A 6000-nucleotide genomic window follows, 5' to 3' on the forward strand; every position below is an offset into this window, starting at 1 on the left:
ATAGGTTAAAAGGTTCATTACGAATTCATTTTGAGTAGCTAACAGTTGAGTTCAATTAAAAGTGGAGCTGTGGTTATCTGCTGTCATAAAAGTTCACTGAACACAAATTTTTTTTTCCATTTTACAGAATTAACTGTCAGTAGATAAACAATTGTGTGATTTGGGTCAAATTACTCTTTTCAGCACAAAAGTCACCTTTTTCCTACTTCAAATCTGATTCCATAAAGTATTTAAATTGTTAAAGCAGCTACACCGATCAGCCATAACATTAAAACCACCTCCTTGTGTCTACACTCACTGTCCTTTTTTTTTGCTCCACTTACCATATAGAAGCACTTTGTAGTTCTACAATTACTGACTGTAGTCCATCTGTTTCTGTGCATGCTTTGTTAGCCCCCTTTCATGCTGTTCTTTAATGGTCAGGACCCCCACAGGACCACTACAGAGTAGGTATTATTTGGGTGGTGGATCATTCTCAGCACTGGAGGGACACTGGCATGGTGGTGGTGTGTTAGTGTGTGTTGTGCTGGTATGAGTGAATAAGACACAGCAATGCTGATGGAGTTTTTAAACACCTCACGGTCACTGCTGGACTGAGAATAGTCCACCAATCAAAAATATCCAGCCAACAGCGCCCAGTGGGCAGCATCCTGTGAACACTGAAGGTCTAGAAGATGACCAACTCAAACAGCAGCAATAGATGAGCGATCGTCTCTGACTTTACATCTACAAGGTGGACCAACTAGGTAGGAGTGTTTAATAGAGTGGACAGTGAGTGGACACTGTATTTAAAAACTCCAGCAGCGCTGCTGTGTCTGATCCACTCATACCAGCACAACACACACTAACACACCACCACCATGTCAGTGTCACTGCAGTGCTGAGAATGATCCGCCACCTAAATAATACCTGCTCTGTGGTGGTCCTGTGGTGGTCCTGACCATTGAAGAACAGGGTGAAAGCAGGCTAAAAAGGTATGTAGCAGTGGCAGTTCTGGGGGCGGGGGCCAGTGCCCCTGTGACAACCAGCTTGGCCCCCCCTACAGCCCCCCTAATGAGTGAGTCACCTCACTCTTTAGACTGAAAACTGCATAAATAAAATGTTGAATTCTATTGAATATCAACTGTTTCCTCTTAATGCCCACAATGCACATTTGGGCAGAAAATAATTGGCCCCTCTAACATAGCCTCTGGCCCCTGCCTGGCCCCTTCACCTCTCACATGGTCTAGAACCGCCACTGGTATGTAGAGAAATAGATGGACTACAGTCAGTAATTGTAGAACTACAAAGTGCTTCTATTTGGTAAGTGGAGCTGATAAAATGGATGTGAATGTATAGGTGGTTTTAATGTTATGGCTGATCAGTGTATATTCTATTCTAGAGGGTATGAGAGAACAGGTAAAACTGAATACATTTAGGGTTGGTTTCACAGACAGGGATTAAGCCTAGTCCTAGACTACACAGCATTTTGAATGGAGATTCTCCATTTAAAGCAAAATGTAATCCTGGACTAGCCTTAATCCCTGTCTGGGAAACCAACCCTTAATTTCCTTTTCTTTTAATCAACCAATTTATCCAAGTCAAAGTCGTAGTGGGACTGTTTCCATCAGGAAAAATTGGACACAGGGCAAGACTATCCTGGACAGGGCACCAATCCATCACAGAGCTTTAGCTATCCCCTACCCCAGACATAGCCAATCATGTCTGTGTAGACACTCGGCTGGTGATTCGAACAAGGTGGTGGGCTAGCATAATAGAACGCTGCACCACACAAGCACAAGTGAATACATTAGTAAATGTAATAAATCTATATGCCTATAATTAATATACCTATATGTCATTCATCTTTAGGAATGCTTTAGTGTGAACTAAAGTAAGAATGAAATACCAGGCATCTCTCTTCACTTACTATAAATTTATTTCAATTGATTCATGAGAAAATTGAATTGTGAATTTGGTTTTGTAATCAGATTAAACTCACAAGCTGAGTGAATCCCCCTAGGAGCCATTGATAATTCCACTTACTAAAGAGTTTTGACTACACCACAAGCTTTCCTTCTGATGTTTTTCATATCTGTGACTGGTTCAGACATGGATCCTCTTTGGGTAATTATGATACAGGGATAACAACAACCTGGTCACGCTTCACAGAGTTTGGAATTAATGAACGCTGTGGTCTAGCATCCTTCCACATGCTTATCTGTCAGTAATTATGAGACAATGGTTTGTGATTGAATTAGCTCCAGGCTTGCTAAATAAAACCAGAGGAATCCGATGCCTGCAGCAGGGTGGTACACGGGGCATCAAACGCTTAGCAGACACTGATGGAAAGTAGTAGATTAAAAACTAAAGAATGCACTACAAACAGGAATAAGCTTTCAGGCAAAGTCACTTACACCTCTGACAATCACAAGTTTGTGTTTATAGCATAAATGCATTAGCATGACAGAACAGAGGCCTGTAGATGTACAACGTATAAGTGAGTAAAGACAATATAGCACATCTGCTTTCATTAAGGAAATATTTATATAGAAATACCACCTTCTACACACACAAGTCAAATATGATGCAAACCAAAAATAAATGTATACCTCATCATGAGCCTCTTCCACAATTCAAACCATGTTTTATGAACCTTGCTTTGTAAACTGGGTTACAGTCATACTGTAACAAAGAAGGAGCTTTTCAAACAGTCACCACACAATTAGAATAATGTAACTTTTTTATATTATTTATTTTATTACACTTGTTAGGAATTAGTGTGGCTGAAACACCCTAACTCAACAATTCAAAGGTGCATCCACATACCTTTGGTATCAGACATGGAAAAACAACAACAGTAAAGAATGTTGGTCACAAGCAGAAGCTTACCGACAGTGATGGCTGGCACTTTACAGGGTACTTACCTGTAGGTTACTAATGCTTCAAATGTATGCCCACATAAATAATGAGTGAGCACATCTAAAACCCAGTCTCAGTTGAAACTGAACAGAGTCTTAAACTAGAACACAATGCAGGGCAGCCATTTGGAAACATTTTGTTTCCAATGCAAGGGAGAAAATACACATAACTTGAGGTCATTACTGTCAAACTATTAAGCTGTCTCAGTCTAGACTTTACCAGCATTTTTTTTCCACAAAAATGTAACATTTAATCAATTAAAATAAAGCCAAGTACACACGAATGGAACAAACAACAGCATTAATAACTAGCTACAATAACACTAAAGCCATAACAGTCTCAATACATCTTTAATAATCTCTTTATCGAAGGAAATGCTTGTGATCAAAAGTAAAGTGGCATTCAAAGATTTAGAATTATTATCTTTTGTTGGTATAATGACACTAAAAGCTAGATATTTAGCCTAAAATCATTTTTATAAGATGCCAGTGTTCGTGTGCCATTCTAAACTCTTGTGTGTCTGGTTTCACCATTTTTCAGTAATTTGCTATTAGTTTCATTAGTTCTCCCACCATGTATGGAAGGACTATATTGCATTCACTACAAATGGTGAAGTGTGTTGTGCAAATTGTCAACTTTTTTCCTGCACCAGCCATGACTGGAAAAGGACCTAGCATGTCATCTTATCAAGCAATTTGTTCTATTTCTGGATAAAAACTTACTTTTAATGCTAATTTAGTTTTAATTGTTCTAATTAATGTCCAGAACTTTTGTAATAACAGCTGTGCATTAGCATGACGGACTGAAAAAGGAATTCATATGGTCATGTAGTAGTCAAGTATTGTTCAAGGTTGGCATATTTGGCTGTGTCAGGTGCCCTACAGACACAATTAGCTTGGTGGGGTAGGGAAAGGTGGATTGGAAGTTACCTACTTGCCACTGCAACAGGGATGCCTACTGTGCAGATAAGTTGGCAGCACAAGCGGTACCACAGGAATTCATGAACAGCAGTTCCTCTGTATGGTTAAAGCTCTCTAGAAGAACTTGTTGTTTGGGTGACGTGAATGCAGCAGAGGTCACAAATCTAAAGCTTTATTGGATACAAGCAGATTGGGATAAAAAAAAGTGAAAAATTAAAATAAATAAAGGGAAAAACAGTAAATGTGTCCCCAAAAGGCTATTTGTTTTGCTTTGCTTGCTTTTAAACATTACTTTTACTAGAAATTATAATTCTCTTTAATTACAGTAAATGAAGACAATATCAGGGAGAAAGAATGTAAGAGCCCTTGCTTGGGCTTGCTTTTCGTACAATTTACTACCAACATTTGAAAGATGTTCTCCAAAGATCACATGACTGCAAGACCATGGCGGTTCAGTTATTACTTGTGGACTATTTTCAGCACAGTAGCAACCCTGACATGTTATGTGTGTGGTGCTGGTATTAGTGTATCAGGCATAGAAATGTTGCTAAGATCTTCAAGCACTTTAATGTCACGACTGAGTAAAGTATAGCACGATAATCAAAATATCCATCCAACTGCACCCTACCGTCACCAATGAACTTACACCAATGACGAAACTGGTAATTATTAACATGCCTAGATAAATTTGCTTTAGTCTGTAACTGTATGTATACAAGGTGTACACTAACACCTAATATACACATACCAACACAAGACACAGTATCCCTGCTGTGCTGTAACTGATCCATTAACTTTGTAATTTCTGCTCAGTGGTATTTGCGTTCAGTTAGATAAAGTGAGGCTGAAAATTGGCATAGCAACAGAAAAGCAAAAAGAGGGCCAGATTAAATAGTGACTTGGCAGACAATGCTTACCACTTAAAATGCATGTGTATTTTGCATATAAGCAATGTTTTGACAAATTCAATACCCAAATTTACTTTTTTACATTTTAATACGGGTGGCACAGCGGCTAAGTGGGTAGCACTGTCGCCTCACAGCAAGAAGGTCCTGGGTTCGATCCCCAGGTGGGGCGGTCCAGGTCTTTTCTGTGGAGTTTGCATGTTCTCCCCATGTCCACGTGGGTTTCCTCCCACAGTCCAAAGACATGCAAGTCAGGTAAATTAGAGACACTAAATTGTCCAAGACTGTGTTCAGTATAACCTTGTGAACTGATGAACCTTGAGTAACTACCGTTCCTGTCATGAATGTAACCAAAGTGTAAAACATGACATTAAATAAACATATAATATATGTCCAAATAAACAAACATTTTAATACTGTGAGTTATTAAAATACACAGTTATCAATAAACTATGGCAATTTTTTATATTTCAGTATGTTAAAAAGTAGGCTAATGTTACTACATGACTTAGGATAGTTCTCGTTGGTTAGATGTTAGAGCATGGGAGGGAAAAGACTTCACAGTGGTTGAAAATTAAGTTTTTGCTAAATCATGGCAAGTTTTGAAAATTATATGCACACGGCTGTCTGATTTAACTTCAGTGGGAATTGTTGCTGATGAACCTACAGTTAAACACCACAACACATTTAGCAGCTGCAACCTAACAGTGATGCAAATGCTGATCAGTCTAGTGATTTTGCATACAGTAATAAAAGTATTGCAAGAAGGTCCATCATAACACTATCTGGACCCACTGTGGTGCAACTAAATATCCAAAAAGTGTCCAATGCATGTGTATGTAGACCCTTTTAAGTGGCACACTGCAGCCCATAACAATTTCTGTCCAGTTCCAGTACACAGTTTATCTGTCACACTGGCGTAAAGTTAAAGTCTCTGGTTACCAAAAGTACCACGATTCATTTTATCAATTTATAAATGAACCAGAGATATCAGTAAAGTGATAAGCATGTAACAATGTGTCAAGTCATGCTTGGGAAGTTAGCTAACAATGTTTGTTCGTCTTCCTAAGAAATTGCGTTTGAGCTGCAATAGTGCAAAAGATATAGGGTGCATTAGTCATATTGCAAAAGAACGAATGCAATTCAGCAACTTTGTCTCTTACGCCAAGATGCCTGTTACAGATTTCCCACTCCTTTCTTCGGATGAAATGAGATGTGGCCATCTCAGAAATAGCTTGAGAGGCAAGAAACCTATAACCACAACAGAAGTAGCT

Source organism: Trichomycterus rosablanca, chromosome 20 (genome assembly GCF_030014385.1).
Source record: "Trichomycterus rosablanca isolate fTriRos1 chromosome 20, fTriRos1.hap1, whole genome shotgun sequence".
In the NCBI taxonomy this organism is placed as follows: Eukaryota; Metazoa; Chordata; class Actinopteri; order Siluriformes; family Trichomycteridae; genus Trichomycterus; species Trichomycterus rosablanca.